This window comes from Lycorma delicatula, chromosome 13 (assembly GCF_047948215.1).
Source record: "Lycorma delicatula isolate Av1 chromosome 13, ASM4794821v1, whole genome shotgun sequence".
Lineage (NCBI taxonomy): Eukaryota > Metazoa > Arthropoda > Insecta > Hemiptera > Fulgoridae > Lycorma > Lycorma delicatula.
Genome location: NC_134467.1, coordinates 6,161,937 through 6,175,397, shown reverse-complemented (window position 1 = coordinate 6,175,397; position 13,461 = coordinate 6,161,937). Strand labels below are relative to the sequence as shown.

Genomic DNA, 13,461 nt, shown 5'->3' with positions numbered 1-13,461 from the left:
TACGATTAATTTTTGTTAAACAAAATCCTAAAACCAAATTTGTCGCGTATACAACAAATAGAGAAAGTACTTATTAATTTGTTAATAATCTTCCGATTAAACAAATATCTAAAAAACTTGAAATCAAGTATATCACGCATAAAAAGCGTATTTTGTTGAACGAATATTCTTTTTTTTTTATTATACAACAACCGACGGTTAAACTAAAAATACCGTTGAAAAGAAAGTGCTGAAACAGAAATAGCCGGAAACCTGAAGTTTGTTATACACGCTTCCCCTTGATATCAAGATACAATTAACATCTTCATTCTTAAACCGGATACAGAGATAATGAAATGTTTCTAAAGAAAGCTAATTACGAGGGTCGGCTGATACATTTTGCACGCTACCGTGCTACACGGAGACAAAAGGTACTATCGAGTCGGGCGTAGCAGCACATGATAGCAAAAATCCCCCTCTACAAACCTTCAATAACGCGTTGAAATCCGTTTCCCGGTTTGTTTTCAGCAGCGGGTAAATTGGAGTCGAGTACGGCCGATATGTCAACACGGCTAAAACAGCGCGCAGCGATCGTTTACGGTAGTAAAACTGTTGATAGGAGTACGGTGAATAAGCGAGACTTGAAATTTCGCGAACGCGAAGCCGGTAAAGCGACAGTTGAGGACGCACCTCGCAGCGGACGACCGGTTTCCGAGACCGACGAGAAACATCGAAAACAGGTGGACAATTTACTTCAAATCGCCCGGCAACGCATCGCTATTCAGTTAAGCGTATCTAAAGAACGAGTAGGCCATATTACCGAGCGATTGGGTTACCGTAAAATCTGTGGACGATGGGTACCGCGGGCTCTCCGCAAGGCGAAGTTTGAATCTATTCCGCATCCGCTATACTCGCCGGATTTGGTTCCGTGCGACTTCCACTTCTTCCCTCGTCACAAGAGGCTTCTAAAAGGTATTCGTTACACCACGAAGGAAACTGTGGCCGCTTGGATCCAAGAGAGCCACAATTTTTCAGCGACGGAATGCAAAAACTTGTCACGCGTTGGGAAAAGTGTAAACGAGGATTATATTGAAAAATAAATACTGCATTTTGTAGCTAAGGTATTGTACTTTATTCATTCCGATATCTCTTTTCGTTCCCGCGCTACGCATACATGTGCAAAATTTATCGGCCGAGCCTCGTAATTCGTTATTTTACATTTATCTGTTTTCATCTTTACAACGGGATAATATGTTTAAAATAAAATAACCAGAGTCAAGTTTTGCTTCCTTTAAAATTAAGGGCAAGACTTTCATTATACAGCCGAACAATACGGCGAACAAATGAAGTGTCACTTAAACGATTTTATTCCAGAAAACTTGGGTAAATACAAGCCGCGTAATCCTTCCTCTTCTTTGTCCGGAATTTCTATTCCTGGTTTGTTTAAGTCTCTCTTAACTTTATTAATAATATATGTTTTAGTTTATTTCTTTCTTTATAAAATGGCAACATTTTCTTGAGATTTCTAAGTGTGACTTATGAAAGCCAAGCTTCTCTCCTGCATTAATATTTTTATTTATTTAAATTTTTGATACGCTACTTCGTGGGGATGAATATTTATTTACACGCGCGCGCACGCACACGCACACACACACACATTTATTGATGTATGAAGCCCTTACTTGAAGAAAATTCATCGTAACAAAAGAAAATAAACAGATATGTATTTGACTTTCACGAAATTATTTTAAAAATGACAAAAGGTATTTCGATACATACTACTTTTTTCAGGTACTCATTCCTTCCTCGTTCGGTTTGTATCGCCTGAGGATGGTACTGTGTACCGGAAACATATAACATATCTGTTTATTTTGATATATTTATCAAAAAAATGCACCTAAACATTTTTCTTAAAAATCTCATTTGCGTCTCTTAAAATAATCGTTAAACGTTCCCGCTGCGTACGAATGTATTCAATTGCCTTAATTTTACATGTAGATAGACGTTTTGCGGCACGTGTTTTGGGTTAAGATTTTAGGCCAATTCCATTTTTTTCCGATTTCTACGGTTATTTTCTCTGAGCTTTCGCTATTTTTCTGTTTAGCCTCCGGAGTCACCGTAAGGTATTACTTCGGAGAATGATATGTACGAATGTAAGTGAGGTATAGTCTTGTACAGTCTCAGGTCGACCGGTTTTGAGATGTGTGGTTAATTGAAACCCGACCATCAAATAACACCGGTTTCCACGATCTACTATTTAAATCCGTATAAACTTAACTGCCTTTACTAGGATTTCAAGCGTAGAACTCTCGACTTCGAAATCAGCTGATTTGGGAAGACGAGTTCACTAGTAGACCAATCCCCAGCGGGTTATTTTCTCTTGGCTGTTCCATTCCATAGTTTCTCCGAAGCATTTAAACCGTTTTACTTTTTCTATACTTTTCCATACTTGTGTTTTTTTTTTTAAGACAAACTATACTTGATAACCTACCGGGTCAGTCTGGTGGTGAACTCGTCATCTCAAATCAGCTGATTTCGAAATCGAGAGTTCTAAGCTTGAAATCCTAGTAAAGTCAGTTACTTTTGTACGGATGTGAAAAATAGGTAGTAATTACGAGTGTTCTTTGGCGGTCGGGTTTCAATTAACCACACGTCTCAGGAACGGTCGAACTGAGACCGTACAAGACTACACTTCATTTACATTCATACATATCATCCTCTAAGTAATACCGTACGGTGGTTCCGGAGGCTAAACAAAAATAATATTACAAAAAGTTTTCAGAATTTTTAAAAATTATTATCACACATTGCACGGGTTTAATTTGGATTTCGAAAGATAACATCATATATTGAAATTTCAAATATATTTATAAAATATCAAACAAATTCTCAAACATTTATTATACAAATTAACGAAATACTGAAGTTTTTGCATAGTAAGTTTTTATTTCATTTAATTAATTAACTACCACAATTTTCTGTAAGTTTTGAATCCAAAAATCATCTGTACATATATATATATATATATATATATATATATATATATATATATGTGTGTGTGTGTGTGTGATGACAAAATTTTGTCAAATTCGAAACTACAAAAACTCCGTACCAAGTTTTTGTCATTTTTTTATGTCAAACGGCTACCGGATTTGTCATCTACGAACCCAAAAATCCCGTATAGTCGGTTTGCAATATTTTACATCCGCATCTTTAATCTCCACCCTTGATTTACCACCGTACGTTAGGATGTTTGCAAAAGTAATGGTAAAATATTGTATTGTCAGCCGACCTTAGTAACTGCAAAATTTCATCGATAAGCATATTAAACTAAGAATGCAAGATTTGAGGACAAACATGAAAAAAATCCATACTTGATATTTTTTATATTGTTTTTTCAAAAGATATTTGTAGGCTCGTTCTACATGCCGTTTCTAGTGATATTTTTATTAATTACATTGCTTTTTTGTAATTAGGCCGCTATCATTTCTTCTGGTTTCTTTTTCTTTTCTCCCAATATTTTTTTTATTCTTTCCACTTGTTTGGTGTTTAACTTTTCCTACCTTTTACCCGGTGCGATTCTTTTCCTTTCTCACAGTGTCAAACTCGACTTTGGTACTTTTTTATTTTTATTTATTTTTTCTTTTTACAATCGACTAGAAATACTCTTTTTGTAGTTTTGTAACTATTATTTATTTCTTTTTCCTGTTTATCTTCCGGTAATTACCTTTCAGATAATACTTCAGAGAGTGAATGAGGATGATATGTATGAGTGTAAATGAAGTGTAGTCTTGTACAGTCTCAGTTCGACCGTTCCTGAGACGTGTAGTTAATTGAAACCCAACCGCCAAAGAACACTCGTAATTACTACCTATTATTCACATCCGTGTAAAAATAACCGACTTTACTAGAACTTGAACGCTGGAACACTCGCCTTCCAAATCAGCTGATTTGGGAAGACGCGTTCACCGCTAGACCAGCCCGGTGGGTTACTATTGCAACTATTACTTAGTTTGTTATTACTTATGCATATCGGTATTTTATAATTTTTCCTTTAATTTGGTACGTAAACGTTTATGCAACGTTATTTTTTCAAGTATTTTCTATTTTCAAATTAATTTTAACGACCGTTTAGCAGAAATCTTTCGTTCAAAAGAGGTCAAAGCAACAAATAAAACGCAAACGTATTACGCAATATTACAGCCATAATAATAAAATAACGTAAAATAAATCGTATAAAAGGCGTACGTAATTATTTAACGAATTACCTTTAACAGTATTATAGCCTTCAACCTTTTAAACTCAAATAAGAATCACGAGTAGCGGAGGGGGAAAGCAACTTCGTACGAAGTTTCAGGTGAAAGCTCCCGATCGCAAGAATGAAACGTTTAATGAGATGTTTATTGTAGAACGCGGTATATAACGAGGATCGGATCGTATTTATCGATTCATCATTCTCGCCTAAACTAATCTATTCAAAAAGGAAAAAAGCGACCGCTTTTATTAAAACCACTCGTCACACGTCATTCCTATCTAATGAAAAGTTAACGTTAGCGGTGGGGGAGAAACAATCTTCTGTTCTTCTACACGTCGCGCGCGCGCATGCATGCAAACGCACACAAACAGCAGACGCACGCAAAAAATTACACTGCAGCGAAATTCACAACCGTTTTTTTTTTTACGTATCGACAATACATTAATAGAAAAAAATAAAAAACCTAAGCGAGTGAGTGTAGAGTGGAAAACTTTTAAGCGACGAAAATACAATAATAAAATGTGATAAATATATACTTGAATGGGCGTGGCGTTTAGATAAACTACAGGAAACTCGAGAAAATAATAAAAGTAGTTAATTATCAAAATTACCGTACACCGTAATAATTTAAAGAAAACCTTATCGCGTATATATATATAGATAGCGCGATTTCTCTTATTTTACACGCTGTATAAGTTTTACTAGTGGTGAAAATCTCTTGAAAATTATTTCATTTTACTTTACCAGTTAGAATATTTATATTATGAAAGGGGAACGTATGGTGGTATCGTGTTAAAAATTGGATATCGGGTTCTTTGCAAATTTTTACGATTTAAGGATCCAACTAGTTCATCAAGACGAAAAAGCGTGTGTTGCAATACTTTTGACTTTATATCACAGGACTGACCAAACCGATTTCTTCAAATCTAGTTCAAATATTTCAACGTAAGGAACAATGAACGCGTTATTTGTTTTAAAAAATTCGTTAAGTAGGTGGGGATATACGAGAACAAAATCAATTTCGATTTTCTTCAGGGACATTATAAAGAAAACTTTATTAAAACAAATTTGTTGCCTACAACGCAGATATAAATAATAAAAAAGCGATTGTTTCAAAAAACTGAGACCCTTCTTTTAAAATTGAAATATACGATGTTTTTTTATTATTTATTTTAAGATGTTTTTTTATTTATTATAAGTAGTATTTTATACATCATATATAAACCTATCAAAAAATACCTACAATTTTTAAAATTTTTAAACCCCGCACCGTAAACAAAGGAACGCTTTTTGAAAAAAAAATTTTACTTCGGTCATTATCGAACGGGCTGTTAGATTTAGCGAAAATTTTAGTTAAGCTCACCAATATATGAATATTTACAGAATTTGTTTTTTTTTTAATTTATTCTCCTCCTGTAAAAATATAATATTCTGTTTCTTGTTTTCTTTCATTTTTTTATCTGTAATTATTTTAATTTTTTGCATAAAAATTTTTCTTTGCGACTTTAATGGCGATTAAAATTTAACAGCTGCGACCCAAATAATAAACTCCGGACCCAAAATAAGAAGAATTTTTTTCATTACTACCGTAAAAGTAAGTTGTACCGCGCTTTTTTAATATTTTTAAACGATTCTTTTTTTTAATTTATTTATTTTCTGTTAGGTAACTTCATAAAAAATGTTTCGACTCGACTGTCCCCGCAGAGTTAGTCGACCCCTAACGCAATCGATACTTATTTTATTGCGAAATTTCGACGCTAAAATCTTATTTTGTTAATCGTAATAATCGATAAAAAAGAGTCGTAGTTAAGTATTATTACCCGGTTTCCCGTTCTTGATACCCGTAAAAATAATTTTCAGCGGTTGTTAGCGTTACTTGACAAAACACCACGAGAAAGGGACCGTACTTCGTCTCTAATTTTTCAGTTTTAATTTACCGCCCGGGCTGTAGCTTTAGACGGGAAAGTATCGTAATCGGGCCGATTTGGGCGTATCCGGTTTTCACCGGATTTTGACGCCTGACGAACCAGAAGGAAATTTCCCGGATGTTCTTGTCTTCAGAACTACTGGACCGATTTTTGACCAAATTCTGTCAGATTACTTCTATAAGTGGAGCATAGATGCCGTTAAAAATATTCAACTTAAAAGGTAAAGGGGGTGAAGCTGTACAACAAGGTCGTCCGAAGTATCTCGAGATTTCGCCTAATTAAGCTTATACTTTTCTTAGGCGCATTTGTTAACGATTAAAAAACAATATTTCCAAAATAAAATCTTAGTACTTCCTCTCGCCACAACGAGCTAGTGTAGCACTGACATACAGCTGCTGTAATCGTCTTTATGTTGTGACGTCACAAGTGACCGGTAAAATTAAAGAAATGAATAACATTTAACGTCTAAAAAAAGTATTTAAAAGTGGTCGCTAGTACCACCATCCGCGCGAATGATATACGATATTCGCGCGCGCTTTAGTAAGAATCGCTGTATTAAATAGACGATAAAATACTATACGGTATTCAAATAAAATTATAAATATTTTAAATTGTGCGTGTACGTGTACGTAAGCCGTGCATAAAAAAAAGTCGCGTGAGGGGAAAGTCCTACAACTGTGTTTTCAGCTTTTTGGTTTCGATTTCATTTTTGTTTTTCAGTCAAGTAACCGGAAGCAAATGTAGCCGGTCGCGTCGCAAGTAGAGAAACGTTACTTCGAATTTTTTAACAAAACCGTTAAGCGTGCTTTTGTACGACCGATTATGGATACCGTAAATATCACGAAGCGCAAGGTACGTACCTGTAACCGATTCCGTAATTCGCTAATAAAGTTTTAAGATTTGTATACGTTTTTGAGACGTGTACTGAAAACAAACGACGCTTGAAAAAAATAACCAACGTCGCCGACACAATCTGACAATTTTTTGCGCTCAATTTGAAAACTCTCTTGTATCTGTTTCTTAATACAAATAACAAAAATAATTCAGAAAAACAACATAAAAAGACTACCACCGTACGTGAACAAAGGATCCGTAGAAAATATATTCGTACTTTTTTTTCTCACAGCTTTCGTGCTCATGAAAATCCTGCAACTATCAAAATGGCAACAGACCACATATATATATACAAACTGTAATTTTTAGTAACTTTTCAAAAAATTATAAATTATAAAAAAATCCGTGAAAAATAAAAACAAAAATTATTGTAACTGTTAATTAACGGAGAATGGTGTTATTTAATATGAATATTTTTTGTAATTAATCAGATAATCTAATTTAGATACACCAGTGCAAGGTAAATATTTCATTAACATTTGAATTAAGTGAAACCAAACACACCGATTTGCGTTCTGTATTCAAACTTTAAGAATTCATTTCTTCAATTCCAGATAGTATCTCGGATGGAACCTCATCTTCAGTATCGTTTGCCGTTTCATCGTTTAGGTTGATCGTTAGTTTGTCGACTTCAAGATATCCGCGGCACATTCTTTATACCGGCGGTCGTTTTCGATTTCAATAACTTCTGGCAACATTTTCACCGCATACTAGCATCAATAGAAGAAACATTTTGTTCGACGGCAATAATATCTTCTGGTTTCGATGTGCCACCCGCTCTTTTATTATTCCCCAAATTAGTTCTATCGGATTTAAATCCCGGTGACACGGGGACAATCTAAGAACCGTACCGTCCTCCGCATTTAAAATGCTATCGACAGAATAAGTTACAGCCGGATTTGATGCTTCTATTAACTTAAGTAAATCTCTTTTAACCGTCGGTTTATCGAATGAAATATTCCGTCTCTTTACCCGCTCCAACATTTCTACTATAAGAATTCTCATATTTGGAATTTTTTCCGATTTGCAACAACGGTACGGCGCGTTATCGACAACTAATACGGAACTTGGTTTCAATTTTCCCAAAAGTTTTCGAAAAGCCATCGTTCGAAGTTCCTGCGGTTCATATTATCGTGGTATTCGTCTGCCTTTGAATTAGCGGTACATGTCAGTAAGGCGTTTGAAACAAACCCGTCTTTTGCTCCTACGTGAATTACGTTGAACTTTTCCCCTTTAGAAATCGCGTGGATGAAGTCGCTCACCGCTGCCGTCTTCCCACGATTTAACGGAGGGGTTCGAAGTTAAAACGTAACTTTCATCGAAATATACGACGCGTGTGAGAAACGTAATGAGACCGGTAACACTGCGAGCGATCTGGCAACGCTGTCTGCCGGTCTGTGCTAGACCGGTTTGTTTATCCCTTCCACATGCTCAATACGACTTTCAACTCCGTTCAGCCGACACATTATTTTTGACAGCGCCATCAGTGAAGTCGTATTTTTGTTTGTTACGAAAATGGAGCATCGGAATTTAGAGCGACGTTGTGCAGTCAAATTTTGTGTCGGGGAATCCGCGAGTGTGACCTTTGAAAAGTTGAAACAGGCCTACGGGGAACATCGCTTACCAAGAGCGCAAGTTTTCCGCCGGCGCAAATCATTTTCGGAAGGCCGAGAACACGTTGAAACGTCGGGCGTGTGAAAGTTCTTATGAGGTCAGACCGTCGTTTAACAATAAGGATGATGAGTGAAAGGTTAAATTTAAACGCTTTCGCCGTACATAAAATTTTGACAGACGACTTGGAAACGCGAAAGATTTGTGCGAACAGTTCAAAAGATCGCGATCCTACTTATCACGTAACAAGCTCACCGGGCTGGTCTAGTGTTACCTCGTCATCGCAAATCAGATGATTTCGAAATCGAGAGTTCTAAGGTTCAAATCCTAGTAAAGGCAGTTACTTTTATAAGGACTTGAATACTAAGATCGTGGATACCGGTGTTATTTGGCGCGGTTGGGTTTCAATTAACCACTTCTCAGGAACGATTGATCTGAGACTGTACAGGACTAAGTTCATTTACATTCGTACAATCATACTCATTCATCTTCTCGTATTCTGGAGGCTACACAGAAAAAAAGAGACTGTCACGTAAGAGGATACTGAATAATTATTTATTATTGATTGTTATACGTTATGGTCGTTTATAATCATTATTTTTGAAATAACGATGTTTGTGTGGAACGCACGCATAACAATTTTTCAACCCCCTCCCGCTAAAAATTGCGCTCATCATCACAGCGCCAATCGTCAACTTATAACGCGGACCCGACAATACAGAAAAACCTTTTTTTTTTAATAGTAAATTCCATTAATTTTTTTTCCTGTTCAAAATCCGGAAATCCCCGTTAGGTATTACTTCAGAGGATGATATGTACGAGTGTAAGGAAAATGCAGTCTTGTACAGGCACAGGTCGACCGTTTCTGAGAAGTGTGGGTTATTGAAACCCGACCACCAAAAAACACCGGTATCCAAGATCTAGTATTCAAATCCGTATAAAAGTAACTGACTTTACTAGGACTAGAACGTTGGAACTCTCGACTTCGAAATAGCCGTTCTCAAATCAGCCGTTAAGCTGATTTGAGAAGACGCGTTCACCGCTAGACCAACACGGTGGGTTAAGTTCCATTAATTTAAAAATCAAAAGTATATATATTTGTTTTGTTTTTTTTTTAACGAGATATGTTTGATTAGGGTATTTAATTAACCCACCGGGTTGGTCTGGCGGTGAACGCGTCTTCCCAAATCAGCTGATTTGGAAGTCGAGAGTTCCAGCATTCTAGTCCTAGTAAAGCCGGTTATTTTTACACGGATTTGAATACTAGATCGTGGATACCGGTGTTCTTTGGCGGTTGGCTTTCAATTAACCGAACATCTCAGGAACGGTCAAACTGAGAATGTACAATACACTTCATTTACACTCATACATATCCTCTGAACTATTATCTAAACTTTAGTTACCGGAGGCTAAAAAGGAAAAAGAAGAGAAGGGTATTTAATTACTTTATTTTATTAATCGTTTAACAGAATTATTGATAAGTGCTAAATTGCTCAACAATTCGCTTTTAAATTAATGGAACTTAAATCGATTGTTGATCAATTTAGTACTTTTCAATAATTCTGTTAAACGATTAATAAAATAAATAAAGTAATTAAATAACCTAATCAAACATATTTCGTTAAAAAAAACCCAAATATATATACTTTTGATTTTATGACTTTTTTCTTTTATAATGACGCACTGCATTAAATTAACTAAAAATTATTAATAAGACATTTGAAAGCGATAAGGAAACATACGTTGATAACATCAGGAAAATGTATTAATTTAGATGTTAATTAACGATTGGCGATAAGATATTAGATATGATCCAAGGCTATTTATGATTTTTATTTTTTATTAACGGGAAGCAGAAAACTTAACAACGATTAAGAAAATTATGAGATTTTTATTTAATTTAAAACGATAAATACGACTCGATCCGCGATATTCAAACGCCCCAAAAGTCATTTTTCGAACTAAAAAGTTATAAAGTTATTACTTAAATAAGTAAGAATATGTACACCGTTTTCGTTTTACACGGTCGATACCAACCGGTCTTTAAAAGCAAAAGCTAATATATCAACCGATAGCTAAACTTATAATTATTTTCTTGCGTCATGTGAGTAGCAAGCACGAATCGCAAACTAGACAATAGATGTTCGTCTTACTGTCAGTGAAATTGAAAGAATTGTGAAAAATTGAAAAAATATATATATATATCCAAAAACTGCAGCGGCAACATTATAAGCGCAATCTACAATTTTTATTTTTTAATTTCCATTTTCCTAATCTGTACGTTGCAATCTATTAACTAATGAACAATAAGCCATCCCTAACCCCACGGCCCGATGAGAAGAGCGTTATATATGACGTATTAATGAGATGTAGTCTTATACAGACTCAGGCCGACCGTACCCATCCACCGGGTTGGTGTAATGGTTAACGCGTCTTCCCAAATCAGCTGATTTGAAAGTCGAGAGTTCCAGCGTTCAAGTCCTAGTAAAGGCATTTACTTTTATACGGATTTGAATACTAGATCGTAGATACCGGTGTTCTTCGGTGGTCGGGTTTCAATTAACCACACATTTCAGGAAAGGTCGAAATGAGACTGTACAAGACTCCACTCATTCATCCTCTGAAGTAATACAGGGTCATTCACGGGAACCGGATGTTTTTGAAGCGGGTTGTACTCCGGCGTTCGTGGTGGGAGGGGCACGTGGCTGGTGTCTAACGTTTCCTTTGTTCGTAGCATTTACATTTTAGCCGTTGAGATGGAGCCGTGGACGCTAGACCAACGCCTGTACGCGTATGACAGTTTTGTGCGAAATGACGAATCCGTAACTGCTGTTCAGCGAGATTTCCGCCGTCAGTTTAATATCCATCGTAATGCAAGCGTCCCTTCTCGTAACAAAATATTGCGACCGGTAAACAACGTTCCAACAAGCGGTTCAATATTGAAGAAAAAACCACCGGGTCCCCGACGAACCGCTAGCACTCCGGAGAACATCGAACGAGTAAGGGAAGCCGTTGTCGGAAGCCCACGCCGCTCTATTCAGAGGCATTCAGCAGCGTTTCAAACGAGCACAAGTACGGTAAGACGAATTCTGCATACAGACCTGCATTTCCATCCTTACAAGATAGCCGTCGTGCGGCAGTTAAACGAGCAAGATTTCACGCGGCGATTACAATTTTGTCGACAAACGGTTACCGTTTTTGAAGAAAATGAAAATTTGTTATCGTTAATGAGTGACGAAGCCCATTTTCATCTGAATGGCTTCGTCAACAAACAGAATTGCCGGTATCGGGCAGAAAGAAACCCGCATCGGCTTCACGAGAAACCACTTCATAGCCCAAAGGTGACCGTCTGGTGTGCAATAGGAAAGGTCGGTGTTATCGGACCGTATTTTTTTTAAGAAAATGACGCTGCCGTAACTGTAACAGCCGATCGTTACGTTGCGATGTTGAATACGTTTTTCATCCCTGAGTTACGAAACCGGGGAATCGATTTTCAACATGTGTTATTCCAGCAGGATGGAGCTACAGCGCACACAGCGAGGACAACGATGGCTGTTCTCCGTAACTTGTTTCCGGGACGGATCGTTTCCAGATTCGGCGACATTCCTCGGCCCCTCGGTTCCCCGACTCGAGTAGTTGTGATTTTTTTCTGCGGGGGTTTCTGAAATCGCGTGTGTACGGCAATAAACCGCGTACATTGGAGGACTTAAACATCACAATTCGTCATCACGTCACCCAGATCGATGTAGACATGCTGCAAAGAATTGAGGCCGGTTACCGTGAAAGGCTAAAACAACGTATTGCCCAAAATGGACATCGCTTGCCGGACATAATTTTTCGTTCACGAGTAAATAACAAATGCTTTGATTTAACAAGCGTTTCAGTACCGATAAAACTTTTTTAAAGTAAACATTCAATTTTTTATGATTATTTTAAAAACATCCGGTTCCCGTGAATGACCCTGTACATTATGCGGTTCCGGAGGCTCAACGGAAAAGACAACAGGAGAAAAATTACAGGAGTATGCAGTACCACGAATTAAACATCGGCAACCCGACCGGCAAGATGGCGCACCACCACATCGGGGTTTACAAGTTAGGGACTATATACATGAACAATTTCCCCGACGCTGGATAGTTCGTGATGGACCGATTCCCTGGTCACCTCGACCCCTTGCTGTCACCCCGCTCGATTTCTTTCTCTGGGGGGTTCGTAAAGGCAGGGTGTATATAACGAAGGTTTTCATTATCGATAAACTAAAAAGGTAGAATCGAAGGTGTAATTAACAGAATAACTCCGGATATTGTTCGTAATGTGTAGCGTGAAATTTAATATCGACTAGACATTTTACGCGCACAAAAGGTGCTCGTGCGGGACCTTTTTGACGTTAATAATTGTTACGAACAAAACCGTTCAACAATAAAACACGCGTATACAATGCTTATTTATTTTTACTTCCTTCTACGAAGTAGTGGAAGTATTACGATCACGAAAAATTTCAGTTTTCAGATTTCAACGGAAATTTTATTTTGACTAGTTTCGGCGTGACGTCTGTATGCATGTATGTATCTCGCATAACTCAAAAACGATTAGCCGTAGGACGGTGAAATTTTGGATTTAAAGACTGTTATAACATCTAGTTGCGCACCGTCACTTATGATTGTAATCGACTGGACCCAAAGTGTCCAAAAAAGCCTAAAATCGAAAAAAATTGGATTTTGAACATTTTCTTACTGCAGTAATAAGGCTTCATCGAGAGCTTTTCAACGATGTATCATAAGCGTACTTATTTTC

At 36.9% G+C, this 13,461-nt stretch overlaps 1 protein-coding gene across 4 annotated transcripts in view; it reads right to left on the bottom strand.

Moving 5' to 3' along the window:
• Positions 1 to 13,461, bottom strand: part of LOC142333946 (leucine-rich repeat flightless-interacting protein 2-like) — a 164,237-nt gene that overhangs the window by 72,040 nt on the left and 78,736 nt on the right. The gene's annotated exons all lie outside the window — the stretch shown is intronic.